The 16,694-nt window shown below is 50.5% G+C and overlaps 1 long non-coding RNA gene across 3 annotated transcripts in view; it reads left to right on the top strand.

Annotated features, from left to right (window-relative positions):
- Window positions 1–16,694, top strand: part of LOC138846143 (uncharacterized) — a 94,955-nt gene that overhangs the window by 15,259 nt on the left and 63,002 nt on the right. For 2 of the 3 annotated variants that reach the window (XR_016224426.1, XR_016224424.1), the window contains exons 1-2: window positions 8,875–9,953; window positions 11,032–11,077. This is a non-coding gene — a long non-coding RNA (uncharacterized LOC138846143). Of the gene's footprint in view, window positions 1–8,874; window positions 9,954–11,031; window positions 11,078–16,694 lie in introns of those variants that run through there. The other variant, XR_016224425.1, reaches the window with a different exon arrangement.

The following is a 16,694-nucleotide window of genomic DNA, read 5'->3' as shown; positions in this document are numbered from 1 at the left end:
TAGTGCTGGCCCTGGTGTCCCTGGGGACCGAGGATCAGGAAAGGGCAGAGAGTTCAGGTTGACCAGTCAGCTACACGGAGACAGGGTCTTCCTAGACCTGCTGGACTCTTGGACAGCAGGGTCCTCTAATGTTTCCTGCCCGCATCTCTGTAGGGGACAGAGAGGGGTGGACCCTGGGGAAAGATGTTACCACTCTTTAAAAAAACAGCAAAAACACCTTTTCTGATCCACCAGCTATCCTGTGATTTTATTTGTCCCGTGTCCCTGGTCGTTCCTGCACGAAGTCTGTTTTATGGAAGTGCAGCCAGTGGGAGTTTGAGCTGGAAGTGTCCTCCTGGTAAGATGGCATTGAAGATGGTCTCCAATCCCAACCCTGCAGGCCGGCTTCAGTGGGTGGGGCCAGTCTGGAAGTGCCAGGTCTCATGGGCGCAAGGGAGTGGGTTACAGAATGGCCCTGAGAGAGGAGTTGTGCCCCCCCGGGAGAGCAGGAAGTGGCTGGGATGCTGGCGAGACACGGGGAGTAGGTAGGTCGGAGTCAAAGGCTCTGTCCAACAGGAAGACAAACAGGAGTTGAGCTGGGAGGGTGAGATCGGGAGACTAGCCAATGGGGTTGTGAGATACAGGGCTGTGACATGGTCTACTGCCCAGCACGTGTTATAAAGCAACGAAGTCCTTGGGCCCCTGCACCCACGTGGGAGACCCGGAAGAAGTTCCTGGCTCCTGGCTTTGGATCCGCACAGCTCTGGCCGTTGCAGCCATCTGCAGAGTGAACCAGCAGATGGAAGATCTCTTTCTCTCTCTGCCTCTCCTCTCTCTGTGTAAATCTGACTTTCAAATAGATAATCTTAAAAAAAAAAAAAACCAGCATGATACAGGTATAGAGATAGCCAGTTAGGGAGGGGTCAAGAAAAAGCCCGTGTTCCTCTATCTGCCTCTGCCTCTCTGTAACTCTGCCTTTCAAATAAATAAATTAATAAATCTTAAAAATAAAAAGAGAGAGAGAGAGAGGCTGGCATTGTGATATAGCCGGTAAAGCCGCCACCTGCAGTACTGGCATCCCGTAAGGGTGCTGGTTTGAGTCCTGGCTGCTCCACTTCCTATCCAGCTCTCTGCTATGGCCTGGGAAAGCAGTAGAAGATGGCCCAAGTACCTGGGCCCCTGCACCCACGTGGGAGACCCTTAAGAAACTCCTGGCTCCTGGCTTTGGATCAGTGCAGCTCTGGCCCTTGCGACCATTTGGGGAGGGACCCAGCGGATGGAAGACCTCTCTCTCTCTCTCTCTCTCTCTTTCTCTCTCTGTGTAACTCTGACTTTCAAATAAATGAATAAATCTTAAAAAAAAAAAAAAAAAGAGAGAGAGAGAGAGAAAGCCCATGTGTCTGGGGTGTTACAGTGTCTGCCAAAAATTGCATCTCACTTCAGTGAGTGAAGGAAGGGCTATTACCTAAACAGGCCTGGGGATAAGTTGTGACTTGTAGGAAAATTTAAATTCTGGTACCAAACCCAGATGGATTAACTACCTAAAAATAAAAATTAAAACCATAAAAGTACTAGAAGAAAATATAGGACCTTTTTTGAGCATGACCAGAAATCCAGAAGACAGAAGGAAAAGAAGTTTGGATTAGAACCCAACCAACCAACAAACAAGCCACCAACACGGACAAGCTCCGTGTGGTGAAAAACACCACACAATTGAAGAACGAAAGAAAATATTTGTAACAGATACACTTGACAGAAAGTGAGCATCCATAATGGCAAAAGTTAAAGAGGTTGTTTGTGTTTGCAAGGATGCAGGTAAAAAGGCACACAGAGGTGATGAAGCTAAGCTTGCTACAACATTTGTGAAGCAGAATTTGACAACTGCAGTCAAATTTAAAATACATTTGCCCAATCCGGAAATTATGCCTTTAGGAATTTTATTTTCTGTCCCTATTGAATTGTAATATGAGAATTGACTGCAAATTCTCTCCCCAAACTGTACTCTATGGGTTGTGTGTGTGTGTGTGTGTGTGTGCAAATTGTTGAAGTCTATGCTTAGCATGGAGTTGGTCCTCTGTATACAAAGTCAAACTAAAAATGAACCATGATGAAGGAGATGGGAGAGGGAGAGGGAGGTGGGATGGAAGTTGGGGGGTGTAGGGGGGAAAGAACCACCATATTCCTAAGTTGTATCTATGAAAAAATGCATTCATTAAATAAAATGTAAAAAAAATAAAAAAGAAAGAAAAAATAGGAATTTTAAAAACTATTTAGTATTTGAAAGGCAGAATTACAGAGAGATGGAGAGATGAGAGAGAGAGAGAGAGAGCTTCCATCTGCTGGTTCACTCCCCAAATGCCTGCAACAGCTAGGGCTGGGCTAGGCCTGTTGTGTCCGGTTTGAGACCCTCCCCAAAACAACTCACAAAAGGCAGGCTGGATGCAACAGCAAGAGGGTTTATTACCAGCTAGCTGGGGCTCTTACTGGCACCTACAACACAGCGCAGTGCTGAGGCGAGAAGCCCCGGCCCTCCCCCTCCCAGCATGTTTATGCACTCGAGTAAACACAGACATACGTCACTGCACACGTAGGCGAGTTCCTTATTCCTTATGTATTTCACTGGTGCGTTTGAGCAACTCAGGGGCTAGGCGTCACGCAGGAATGTGGAAGAATCTAAATTCCAGGAACAGTTTCACTCCCATACCCTCAGGCCTGTCTTTTTTTTTTTTTTTTTTTTTGGCTTAAAATAAAGCCTGTCATGGAGGAACGGCGGTTCTCGCAACAGGTCCTAAAAGCTCCTGAGACCAAGATTCAGCTTTTTTGACTTTAATATGTTGCCCCATATTTTATATCACTTAATCTTAACATACTACACACTACTAAGTCTTAACTCCAAATGTACTTACTTTAAGCTAACTTGGGGTTTGAATTAATTACTCATAACTGAACTCCACAGGCCGAAGCCAGGAGCCAGGATCCAGGAGCTTCTTCTGGTCTCCCACATGGGTGGCAGGGGCTCAAGCCCTTGGGCCACCCTCTGCTGCTTTCCCAGGTGCATCAGCAGGGAGCTGGATCAAAAGTAGAGCAACAGGGACACAAACCCGGCACGGCGCCCATATGGAATGCCAGTGTCACAGGTGGTGGCTTTATCTGCAATACCACAATGCTGGCCCCCATTCCTTTAGGAATTTATCACATAGAAGCCGCTTTTAAGAGAGAAGAAATGCATGCCTCTTGTATATGTTTTTATTTTAAAGATTTATTTTTGTTTATTTGAAAGAGTTACAGAGAAAGAGGCACACACACACACACACACACACAGAGAATCTCCCGTCTCTGCTGGTTCACTTCCCAAATGGCCTTGTGGCCAGGGCTGGGCCAGGCTGAAGCCAGAAGCCCGGAGCTTCTTCTCGGTCTCCCACGTCGGGGCAAGAGGCCCAAGGACTTGAGCCATCCTCTGTTGCTTTTCCAGGCTCATTAACAGAGATCTGGTTCAGAAGTGGAGCAGCCAGGACACGAACTGGAGCTCATATGGGATGCCAGTGTCCCAAGCGACTGCTTGACCAGCTGACCCTGGCCCCAGGCGGGCAGTTTTTATCTCAAACACTTCAGCATTATGTGATTTGTTTTTGCATGATTACATTTAAAAAGATCAGTTATCTGATCCTTTTTCTGGATAGGACTCTCTTCTTAAGTTTAAAAACAGCAAACTGAATTACTGTTACTTGATATTTTAAAAAGCTATCTCAGGTCTTTTATGGGATGGTTTGAGATGAAGACATCAATAAAGATATTAAGGCTCGAATACAAATCAGTACCTAGAATACCCAGTCCGGGTCAAGTTTTCGACAGATGAGTTGTAGCCTTTACATGCTGCACGGACTGTGTGCGTATCACAACACGGTGCAGCCCGTTTTCTACATGTATGTTATAGCGTAGAGCAGCCCTCAAGCATCCGTACGACCTTCAGGACCGTTCTCTGGGCTGGCTTGGTAGCGCAGTGGCTAAGTCTCTAGCAGAAGAGTGTGACTGGCCCGCCTTGAGTGAGCTGATCACTCTGGGCCCAGCAGCTATGACCAGGGAGGCGGGGTCTGGGAAGGCGGGGAGTCTACGGGCGGAGCAGACGGTGGTCTCGGCTTCCTGGCTTCCTTCCCTGGTGTCGGCGGCCTCATCGCCGCGTGCGTGCGGCCGGGAGAGTCTGGAGAGAGCGGCAGGGCAGATGCACAGCAGAAGGCCTGGGAGGGCGGTCGCTCAGGGTCTGGACTGCCCAGCAGTGATTCTGAGCCGGCCCCTCCTCCCGGGCGGGTTCCTCCCTGTGGCGGAGGCTTGCGAGGGGAACACGCGTTAGGACCGAAGCAGACCCAGAGCAGACAGGAAGCTCCCCGTTATCATCACATGTGATCCAGGCCTCTCACTCTCGCGTGCCCTGGAACATTCTAGCCTGAGGGGCTTGGAGCTGTGGCGGCTCGGGCCGTGCGACCGCAGAGGCCATGCCCAGCCTTCCTCCTCCGTGGGCAGAACCAGGCGCAGCCCCAGCGGGTGGAGCCAGCTCCTCAACAATTCTCCCTGCCCTTGGAGTTCGGCCCCCTGGGTGTTTCCTTCTGCTTCTCCCCTCCACACAGCCCTCTCCACAAAGCCACTCGGCTATGGGCTAATGCCATTATCTTCCAGAAATTAAAATCAAGCCTCAACCTATAATGTTTCACCGAGAGGGAATTGGGGTTATATATTCCTGCGTTGAGTGGTATTCTATTTCAGTCATAGCATTTAATTATGATTGGTATGTTAGTGCCCACCGGAGCATAACAAATTGTCATTATGTTATTCTGCTGAGTCTAATTTAATTGGCAAGTTGTCACAAAAGCAATTATCCATCATTTATTTTGTTGCCATAACCACATCTCGAAGAGCACCTGCTGTCTGTGAGGAGAAGCGCGCTGCAGTCTCTCAGCCCTGGATCCAGGCCACTCGGCTGACACAAAAGACATTGCTTCCCCTCCTGATTTAAAAATATGTTCCTCATTTCCTGCTGCGGTCTCATGAACCCTCCTCGGGGAGCCTCCAAGTGCCAAAGGAAGTTCACGGGCTGCAGCCTCGCCTGGGGCCCCGCCGGGAGGCCGACAGGCCCGGCCAGCCCTTGTCAGGGTGGGTGGAGGGTCCTGGCCTGCTGGGGTCAGGCCTCGCTCTGTCAGCTGCCTCAGCGGCTACCTCGGCCAGGGAAGGGGGGCGGGTAGGGGAGAGGGGGAGCTTGTTCTGAGGCTCACAGTGTGCTCGCTCTCCGGGGAGCAAGCTGGCTTGGCCATTTCACAGACAGAGAACTGAGACCCAGGAAGCCGAGGGCCCCAAGTCACGAGGGAAGGCTGGGGAAGAGCCAGGCTCCGCTGATGCTCTCTGGGGGCCAGAGGCCTTGGCCTTGGCCTTGGCCGTTCCTCAGCTCCAGCACCTTCGAGGGCCTCGGGCTTCAACTTCAGGGGCACAGGGCTCTGCCCCATTGCCCTGGGAGCGCCAGGCTGGGAAGAGAGGGAGAGAGGAGAAACCAGGGCCAGGAAGGGTTGCAGGTGGTGCCTAATGTGGAGCCCAGTCCCTGGGAGCTTCGCTTCCAAACTGCCCAGGGGCCCTGGTGGCCCCATTCCTACCCACAGCCTCTCGGCGCTGGGACAGAGCCCCCCCCCCCCGGGCCTCGCACAGCAAGTGAGCAGGAGACGGAGGCAAGCACGGGCTTGCTTCTCCTCGAGTCCGGGAGACGGTGGGCCCCGAGGGGAGCTGGAGCCCGGAGCTCTGCCTGTCCCGTGGAGGGAACCAGGTGGAAAATTACCGATTTCCTGGCGTCTAGGATGCTCTTATTAGCACAGTCAACAAAGGACTCATTAAAAACAAAACCCAATCAACACAGACAACAGAAATAAGCAAAAACACTGACGAAGGAACCAAATTAAAAGAACTACCAGTCTATGGCAAAGGAAAAAAAATGAATCAGACCTTTAAATAAACCTGCGTTCCCTCTGGGTCAGTCAGTGACAATTCCCAGGCTACCTATTTGGGAACACTGGAAAATTACCAGCTTCCTGAACACAGGCCAATCGTCTCTTGCAACTCTTAAAAAAAAGAAAAAAATCCCTCATTGCAACTGCAGAGAGAATAAAGTAGGGACGTGTTAGGTTCCTCACTCCTGGGTCAGCATTATCCCCAGGGAACTCTCCCGGGGCTGAGAAGTCACTCTGGCCACCACCGATACAACACCCAGCGCCTCTGCTCTGCAGTGGGGGCGCACCTCCATTTCAGGGGCCAGAGCTTTCCCAGGGCTTGCTATCCGAGCAGGAACAAGTTTAAGTGTGGGGTGGGGGTGGGAGGGGTGCTTTCTTACATCAGAAGTGTAGGTGTGGAAGTTAGGGCTAAATGGGCAAAGGGCCACCAAAAACGCGCGTCCCCTTTGACCCAGGAATTCCACTGGGGATGAACAAATTGCTTCCAAAACAGAAGAAAGATGTTTGCTCTGGGATTGTTTGTAATAGCAAGAAGGCAGCCTGCGCTAGGGAACAACCTGGCCTGGAGCCTGCGGCTGGCAGCACGTGGGTGGTGTTGTCCGAGACGTGAGGAGTTCATTATGCGATTTTGCTGAAGAAGCATTTTTTGTGCACCTCAGTAAACAGAGCCGGGTTCTGTGTGGATGTTCCAGGGTACTTCACAAAGGTGGTGGGGAAAGGGCATTACAGATTCTCTTACTTGGGTGGAAAAAGTTTTGAAATCCATGCTTAGTTTTTTATGAACTTTTTGAAGACCCATTGTATGGATGGGTTTCGGACTTTCTCCCCCCAGACACAGCTCTCTCTTAATCCTATCTTTCATGGACATTTTGAAATTCACTCACAGTCACAGGTGAGACACACGTGTAGGTCCCTCCAACGGTTTCCCGTTGTTGTAATGGTTACTTCCGCCTGGTGGCTTGAACCATATGGATTCCTCATCTCATGGCCTTGTAGATCAGGAGCCTGAAGCAGGTCTCACCGGGCTGAAGTCCAGGTGCTGGCAGCGCCGGGCCCTCCCGGGGACTCGGGGAGAATCTGTTTCCCTGCTTTTTGCAGTTTCCAGAACCCTCCTGCAGTCCTTGGCTTGTTGCCTCCCATCTCCATTTTCAGGACCAGTCACGGCAAGCCAGCGCCTCTCCCTGGGACCCTCTGATCTCCCTCTGACCCCCAGCTTCAGTTCCACTTCCAACGTCCATGTGATCCCACTGGGTGCACAGGAATAATCCAGACACTCCGTTTTGATGTCAGTAGATTAACAACCTTAATTCCATTTGCAGCCTCAAATCCCCTCTGGCTTGTAATGCAACATAGTCACAGCTTCCAAGGATTAGGACAAGGACATCTGTGTGTGGGGAGAGCCTGGGGGGGGGCATTCTGCCAATCACACTCCAGATCAGGAGCTCAGGATTTAGAGAGAGGCTCAGGGACACACTATATATTTTTTTTAATTTATTTATTTGAAAGACAGAGTTACAGAGAGAGAGATCTTCCATTTGCACCTTCACTCCCCAATGGCCACAACAGCTAGAGCTGGGCTGATCCGAAGCCAGGAGCTTCTTCTGGGTCTCCCACGTGGGTACAGGGGCCCAAGGACTTGGGCCATCTTCTGCTGCTTTTCCCAGGCACATTAACAGGGAGCTGGAGTAGAAGAAGAGCAGCCGGGACTCGAACCGGCACCTATATGGGATGCTGGCTCTGCAGGCTGAAGTTTAACCTGCTGTGCCACAGCACATCTTGGGAGTAGATTTAGGGGCCCACAATCACTCACAGGGTCTGGGGAGGCAGCATTGGAAATGGCCTGCTGGGAAGTTGGATGCTGTCCAACTTGGGTTCCTCTTCTTCCATCACAGACCCTGTTCTGGCCCCGTTAGCCTTCACACTGCTTCTCTCACCTGGGGCTTCTTCCCAGTGCCTCTGCCCATTCTCCATTCTCTGTCAGCACACACAATGGCCACCCTTGCTGCTTCTCCCGCTGCCCCTGCCCCAAGCTCCAGGTCAAGTCCCACAGCCTCTGTGGCGTCCTTGCACCCTCTCACTCCCAGCCCAGGGCTTCTAGAACATGTAGACTCTGTTTCGTAATACTCAGCTTAGGTGTAATTGCTCCCATGGTTATGATCCCAGCCTTGGTTGTTGCACCTCAGCTAGATTCTGATCACGGTGAGGCCTGGATCATGGATGCCAAGGAAAGTGGCTGCATTTGTTCTTGTTCTTTTACCTGTGTGTGGCCCTGGGATGTGCATGTGCTCTGAGAGGGTCAGCTGTGGAGGAGCCCCCGGTCTAGGGGTAGAGTGTGATGTGACAGGTGCTAAGACAGAGTACACACCTGAGGGCATCCAGGTCAGCGTGAGCAGATCCAGGAAGGCTTTCTGGAGGGGTGGGTGTTTGAGTTGAGTTTTGAAGAATGAGTAGGAGTGAGCCACTTAAAGAGACATGGCAGGGGCCAACGCTGTGGCCTAGTGGGTAAAGCCGCTGTCTGCAGTGCCGGCATCCCATGTGGGTGCTGGTTCTAGTCCCGGCTGCTCCTCTTCCAATCCAGCTCCCTGCTGTAGCTGGGAAAGCAGTGGAAGATGACCCAAGTGCTTGGTCCCCTGCACCTGTGTGGGAGACCTGGAAGAAGGTCCAAGCTCCTGAGTTCAGATCAACCCAGTTCCGGCTGCTGTGGCCATCTGGGGTGTGAACCAGTGGATGGAAGAGCTCTCTTTCGCTCTCTACTTCTATAACTCTGACTTTCAAATAAATAAATAGATAAATAAATCTCTTTAAAAAAAAAAAAAGGTGGGGGGGCATGGAAGAAGAGCTTCATTCTACGAGGAGGAGGACCGTTTAATCTGATTGGATCCTGGAAAAGCCTCTCTCCTCTCTCCACCAGGTCTGAGGGTTCCAGGTGAAGCCAGATGCAGCAGCTGTGGAGACCCGCCACGCCACGGAGCAGCCGGAACGGCCGCAGGGCAGCAGCCGACACTCTGCCTTTGCTCAGGGGCTGGACCTCCTGTGCAGTGTTCTTACCACAATCAAACAAAAACGACTGAATGGAAGAAAAGAAAAAGTGTGACAGATGCTGGTGCTGTCCAGCTTCGTCCCCAGCTTCCCGGGATGCCGCTCCGGTTACCACGGCCTCCTCTCCGCTCGCCATTGGACGTTCTGGCGTGCTTTCTTCCAGCCCCGCGTTCTTGCCCACTGAGTCAGAAACAACAGTGAAAACTGGTGCTCACAAGTGGAACGGACAGAAGAGGGACACAAACGATGGGCCTCCCCAATCAGAAAGCCGACAATGACAAGACAATACATATGGCAGACATGAAATAGTATCGCCATTGCAAAGCCTGATCTGAAAAGGACAAAAGTTTAAAAAAGGAAGCATGGCTAAAGGCCTCGAGCAAACATTTTACAGATGAGAGAATGCAAATGGCCATAAGCAAATGAAAGACACGAGGGGTGGTGCGGGAGCAAGATAAAACAATTCACACCACTTATCAGCTTGGCAAAAATTAAAGGCCAGTACTATCCAGGCTGTCAAGTGCGTGGGTCAACAGGACTCTTATACATAACTAATGTGGGTGTGAATTTCTGGATCCGTTTGGCAAAGTGATCTTTTTTTTTTTTTTTTTAAAGATTTATTTATTTATTTGAAAGAGTAACACAGAGAGGGGAGAGGCAGAGAGAGAGAGAGAGGTCTTCCATCTGATGATTCACTCCCCAGATGGACGCAACGTCAGGAGCTGTGCCGGTCGGAAGCCAGGAGCCATGACCTTCTTCCGGGTCTCCCACATGGGTGCAGGGGCCCAAGCACCCGGGCCATCTTCTACTGCTTTCCCAGGCCACAGCAGAGAGCTGGATTGGAAGAGGAGCAGCCAGGACTAGAACCAGCGCCCATATGGGATGCTGGCACTTCAGGCCTGGGAGTTAACGCGCTGCACCACAGTGCTGGCCCAGCAAAGTGATCTTAAGGTGACTATTGGGATTAAAGGTGAACACATCTATGGGCCCAGCAGCACACATTTTGGGGGTGTATGCTATAGAAATAATGGCGGCAGGGTAAGCCAATGCCCGGAGTGTTGGTTTAGAGTCCCCGCTGCTCTGCCCTTCCACCCAGCCCTGGACCCGTAGATGTTGACCTGGTCTTCCAGGTCATATCCTCTGATGCCGTGACGTGAGCAGCAAAAGCGAAAGCAAGTAGCAAGGCGATGTTGTAGGTGTGTGGGAGGGACACTGGGCATTCGTAAATGATCTCAAAGAGAGATCCAGAAGGTTGCACACCCCAGGATGTTCGGAGTCAGGACCTCCGGTGGCTGGAGCTGGAGGGAAGGAAGGGAGACCCTACTTTAGAGGTCTGTGTTGTTGTGCGCACTCGTTTTGTAATTACAAGTAGCAGTCGCATCGGGGAACAAAGGTGTGAGGAAGGGGTTCAGCAGGGTCTCCTTGTTAAGGGTGGGAGGAAGGACTCGCTTGTGCCAGTTCCTGCCTTCAGCGCTGTTTGTCCCTCTCTGTGGCTTCTCTTCTATTCAAATGAGTTAATTAAACAAATGTGAGAGTGCATTTTATCTCCCCCCGGGTTAAGTGGGTGTGGATCCTGGGATCAGAGCCAGCATCATTTACGTAGGCAGCAGCCTTCTCTTCGTATCTGTGAACTTCAGCAGTGAATCAGTCAGTGAGAGCCCCTCAGGCCTCGCCCCCCTTGCTCTGGGGACACACACTTGGGAACCAGGCGAACCTGCCCGGCTCTTGACTGTCGGAGGGGAGCACGCCCCTGGTTTTCAGCCACACTCTCTCCTGAGCCTGACCTACTGGGAGGGCACCGTCTGTGGTCGCCATGGCAACTCCCTCCAGGGTACCATCCAGGGGGCCTGGGGAAAGCTCAGGCACACCAGGGGCCGGGAGAAAGCTTCTTCCACGCACGGGAATTCCTCTGCTTCAGTCACTGAGCTGATACCTGGGGACATCGCTTTTTTGGGAAACGTTATTTCTGGAAAGCTGCTTCAGGTCAATTCTGGGGTAACATTTTTGTAATTTTATTTTAAACACACAGGTGGGGTTCCTTTAACAAAGACCTCTGCTGTGACTTCCTCGGTAAAGTGAGTAAAAACCTTTATTAGTCTTTTAGTGCCAACACAGACGTTCAGGTGACAAGTTGTTCTAAAATTCACCGTGTTGGTTTCTCAAGCTTGGAAGGTGGAGGGTGATGAGTGTAGGGGTTAGCTGGGGAGGAATCTATGTTGAATCTTGAGTCGTGCTGTGGGTGGGACGTGGATGCTTAGGGTTAGGTTCTACCTGTTGAGTCAAGAGATCTCTGAAATAATTGGGTTTCTGGAGCCACTACAGAGGCTCCAGATGTGGCAGAAGGCAGATGTGGGACAAGAGGCCGCAGGAGGAATACGTGTTGCTTGGGTTGTTGGTTGGGTTGGAAGCAGGGTGTGACAGGCAGTGACGGCTGTCCTGAGGCGTGTTTAGGAGTGTGGGTGGGATTGTGGTTGCTGCTGCTGCGGGAGGTTTGGCCTGAAGCTGTTAGCTGAATAGCTCTCCTCTTATCTCTTTGGCTTTACAACTGCAATTCCGGCATCTTAGACTTTTTGTCTTATACCGAAAGGAGAGTCTGGGTCGAGGGTTCCAGAGCAAGTGATTTATGAAAGACCTGCTTTCCGGAAAAATCTGGAGACTCAAAGAAGCAGGAGAGGGGAGGAAAGCAGCCGGGCAAAGGTCAGGTTTCAGGTCCCAGGCTCACCCTGATCCCAGGGGGCGGTCAAGGTCCACCCTTGAATTAGAGGCGCTGGGCTCTGTACTCTGGGCAAGTGTCAAATTCCCAGAGTGAAGCAGCCTCCGGGCCCAGGCTGGATCTTCCGGAAGTCATCGGTGCAAGCTGTCAGTGCACAGAGGTGCGGCTGGTGAAAGGGGGCAGAGGGGATTGAGGGGATGGAGCCCACCCAAGGCGCCAAGTATGGCAGAGGAAGGGCTCCCTAAGGGCCTTGCCCTAACAAAATATCTGTGAAAGAAATTAGGTCCCACTGGTGTTCAGAGTGGTGTCTGAAGAAAGATGATAATACACTCAGGTGGGTGCCCAGTTCCAGATGTTTCCAAAGAGCATGCAGTGGGTGTCTGTTGACGGGGGGAGCAGCTCCAGGGCGACCGAGGCCCCTCCCTGTGAAGCTTTCGCACCTGTGCTTTGGAGGCAGGTGCGGAGCTCTTGCCAAGAATACCTGTAGAGGAAACTCTTAGAACAAATGGAAAAAGTTGAAAAGGAGATGATCATGATTGGGCATCTGTAAGATTCAAGTGAGAGAGGTAATGTGAAATTAATTTCTCAACGGTCATTCATGAGTATGATGTTACCATTAAAAATAATGCGGAAGAATCATAATGATGGGGAAAAGGCTCATTACAACCCGCGTGGAAAACGTTGTGAAAGTCACATTTTAATACGGCGCCGCGGCTCAACTCTGCAGAGAAGAGGTTACGACAGACTGTTGTCATTCTCGGTCTTTTGCTCATCTCTGTTTCTCTTTTGCTAAAAAAGTCCAAATTTATGAAAAAACAAAGTGGCAAGTTTTAGTTATATTTTGTTTTAGTTTTATCGGGAAACAGCTTAAACACAAAACAATTCTGAAGCTGAACACACCTGGTGGCAGCCTCCAATACAGGAAGCACCGACTTAGAGAAGTGGCCATTGGCAATGGTGAGTGATTGATAGGGAAAAGAAACAGGAAATCAGTAAGGCTCTGGAAAACTCAACCGCTATTAACCACAACAGCCTAATCGATATTTGTAGAACCATGCATATGTGCTGAACAATATAACAATAAATTGTGTTTTCAACTACATGGGATCTTCACCAAGCAGACCATATACTTGGCAATAAAATAAGAATTAATAACTTTAAAAGGATTGAAATCATACAGAGTGTATTCTCTGACAGTGGAATTAAAAGAAGCTAGACACAGCTGCCGGCGCCGCAGCTCACTAGGCTAATCCTCCGCCTTGCGGTGCCGGCACACCGGGTTCTAGTCCCAGTCGGGGCACTGGATTCTGTCCCGGTTGCCCCTCTCCCAGGCCAGCTCTCTGCTGTGGCCAGGGAGTGCAGTGGAGGATGGCCCAAGTGCTTGGGCCCTGCACCCCATGGGAGACCAGGATAAGTACCTGGCTCCTGCCATCAGATCAGCGGCGGCCATTGGAGGGTGAACCAATGGCAAAAGGAAGACCTTTCTCTCTGTCTCTCTCTCACTGTCCACTCTGCCTGTCAAAAAATAAAAATAAATAAATAAATAAATAAAAATTAAAAAAAAAAAAGAAGCTAGACACAAGAAACACACGCCATGGCTCCAGGGAAGACTAGTATGGTGTTAGGGGGCGAGTCCTGAAAGGTGCAGGGCTAGCCGGCAGCAGGGGTGAAAGGGCGTCGGTGCAGGTCATAGTTTGTTTGTATCTTTTTCTTTTCTTTTTTTTTTTCGACAGGCAGAGCGGACAGTGAGAGAGAGAGACAGAGAGAAAGGTCTCCCTTTGCCGTTGGTTCACCCTCCAATGGCCGCCGCGGCCGGCGCACCGCGCCAATCCGAAGGCAGGAGCCAGGTGCTTCTCCTGGTCTCCCATGGGGTGCAGGGCCCAAGCACCTGAGCCATCCTCCACTGCACTCCCGGGCCACAGCAGAGAGCTGGCCTGGAAGAGGGGCAACCGGGACAGAATCCGGCGCCCCGACTGGGACTAGAACCTGGTGTGCTGGCACCGCTAGGCAGAGGATTAGCCTACTGAGCCGCGGGTGCCAGCCAATAGTTTGATATGGGCGCTGGCACATGCATTCGGTTTCTGAAAATTTCTCAAACTTGTAGACTCAAGATGTGTGCATTTTCCGGTCTTATGCCATACCTTAGTACTTCGTAAAAACACTCCTTTGCTGAGAGCGCAACGCAGCACTCTCCTTGGCCACTGGGGAGCACAGCTTGGAGAATCTTCCCGGGACTCTGCACTTCCACTGCCGTCACTTAGGTCGCGTTCAGGTTTTCCGGCTTGTTTTTGTATCCTTAGCACAGTGTGGGCTCACGCTAAGCTGACGCGTTCTGCTTCGTGTGTTCTGCTTCCTTCCAAAGCATTTTAAAACTCCTCCTCCCCCACGTTTCCTTTTAAGGTCACTGTGCTTTCATGTTTCATATTTAGTTCTGTTTTGTGTACATGTGTTAGGAAGGGTCAAGGTTCACTTTAATATGAACACACAATAAACTTAGCACGGTTTTTGGAAAATAGCCTTCTCCACCAGACTACAGTATCATCTTTTATTTTTTTAAGTTTTATTTATTAATCTGAAAGACTGAGTGACAGAGGGAGAGGGAAAGGCAGACAGAGAGAGGGATCTTCCACCTGCTGGTTCACTCCCCAGATGCCTGCGACAACTGGAGCTGGGCCAGGCCAAAGCAACAGCCAGGGGCTCCATCCAGCTTTCCCGCATGGGAAAGGATGGGCAGGGGCCCCAGGACCTGCACCATCACCTGCTGCCTCCCGGATGCATTCGCAGGAAGCTGGATTGGAAGTGGAGGCGGGACCCGATCCCAGGCACCTGACAGGGGATGCAGGCGTCCGAAGTGGTGGCTTATTCTGTGGTGTCACAACGCCCAGCCCAGTGGGGTCATCTTTGTTATAAATCAGTTGGCCCATTGTCTAAGCGGATGTCTGTTTCTTGATTCTCTTTTCCATTCTGCTCTTCAAACCACACTGTCTTAATTATTATAGCTTAATAACAGGTCTCGCTATTTGACAGTGTAATTCCAACATTGTTCTTCAGTACTGGCATGGCCATTCTTGGCCTTTTTCTCTTCCACATACATTTTAGAATGAACGAAGCACTCCATTAGGGAACTCCTGGAAAGTACAAAAGAGGAGGAAAGAGAGAAAACAAAACAAAACACCCTGTCCTTTCACCAAACATGAACATTTTCATCATTCTATTCCACTAGTTTAAAAATATTTTAGTTTACTTATTTGAGAAATGTATTTTTATTTATTTTTTTATTTAATCACTTGAATCGAGAGACAGAGAGAAAGAGAACTTTTTTTTTTTTTTAAGATTTATTTACTTATTTGAAAGTCAGAGTTATAGAGGGTGAAGGAGAGACAGAGAGATCTTCCATCTGCTGACTCACTTCCTAGATGGCTGCAACAGCCCGGGCTGGGCCAGATCAAAGCCAGGAGCTTTTTCCAGGTCTTCTCCCACATGGGTTGAGGGGCCCAAGGACGTGGGCCATCTTCCGCTGCTTTCCCAGGTACATTAGCAGGGAGATGGATTGGAAGTGGAGCATCTGGGACATGAACTGGCACCCATATGGGATGCCGGCCCCAAGAAAGAGAACTATTTGCTGGTTCACTCATCAAGTGTCAGCAATGGCCAGGGCTGGGCCAGGTCCAAAGGCAGGAGCTCAGAACTCATTGCAAACCTCCATGTGGTAGCAGGGACCCTTACCTGTGCCATCACTGCTGCCTGCCAGGCATGCATTGGCAGGAACCTGGAGGCAGGAGCCGGAGCTGGAAACCAAACCCAGGCACTCCAGTGTGGAATGCAGACATCTTAACCACTAGGCTAAATGCTCAGCCTCTTGCTTTTATTTTTAAATGCAGTCTTCATCTCACACCCGTTCTTGGAAGTCTAGTATCCATAGATTTTTAAATGATTTTATTTATTTATTTGAGAAGGTAGTGTTACAAACAGTGAGTTACAGACAGAAAAAGAGAGGTCTTTCATCTGCTGGTTCACTCCTCAAATAGCAGCAACAGCCAGAGCTGGGCCAATCTGAAACCAGAAGCCAGGAGCTTCTTCCAGGTCTCCCATGTGGGTGCAGGGGCCCAAGAGTGTGGGCCATCTTCTGCTGCTTTCCCAGGCCACAGCAGAGAGCTGGATAGAAAGAGGAGCAGCTGGGACTTGAACCAGCACACATTTGGGATGACGGCACTACAGGTGGAGGATTAACCCACTGCACCACAGCGCCAGCCTCAGTGTCCGCAGATTTTAAAGCAATGGAGGTTTTTGTGTCACTGCCTACTCTTTACAAGAGGCGAAGGGGCCAGGGAGGCCTCAGGAAGCTCTTGCTGGGGCCGGTGCTGTGGTGCAGTGGGCTGGGCCTTGGCCTGCGGCGCCGGCATCCTGTGTGGGTGACGGTCTGTGTCCTGGCTGCTCCTCTTCCAGTCCAGCTCTCTGCTTACAACCTGGAAAGGCAGCGGAAAATGGCCCAAGTGCTTGGGCCCCTGCACCCACGTGGGAGACCCAGAGGGAGCTCCTGCCTTCAGATCTGCCCAGCTCTAGTCGATGTGGCCATTTGGGGAGTGAACCAGCAGATGGAGGACCTCTCTCTCTGTCTGTAACTCTGGCTCTCAAATAAATAAAAAAAAAATCTTTTAAAAAAGAAGAAGTCTTGCTTACTAATCTCATCCTCCCCTACATGTGGGCAGCTGGGCTGTGTCCATTTTTGCTTTATCAACAGCACCGCCGCAAGCATCTTCTGTCTCTGGAGTGCTTTCCTTAGGCTCCAAGCCCCGGAGTGGGCTTCCTGGGTCAAAGATGACGGCTATTTTTGTGACCTTGACTCATTTAGCCAATTTGCTTTTCACTGATGTTACTGGAATTTATACTCCCACAAACGTTCTGATCTGAGTCTTCAAATTTTGAGCAATATTGTCCCTTGGACCACACCTTTTTCTATTATTGTTATTATTATTATT

The sequence above is a fragment of the Oryctolagus cuniculus genome, chromosome 17 (assembly GCF_051225735.1).
Source record: "Oryctolagus cuniculus isolate XC-2025 breed Fujian yellow rabbit chromosome 17, ASM5122573v1, whole genome shotgun sequence".
NCBI classification, from domain to species: domain Eukaryota; kingdom Metazoa; phylum Chordata; class Mammalia; order Lagomorpha; family Leporidae; genus Oryctolagus; species Oryctolagus cuniculus.
The sequence above is the reverse complement of the archived record's forward strand: the minus strand, read 5'-3'. Positions and strand labels throughout refer to the sequence as shown.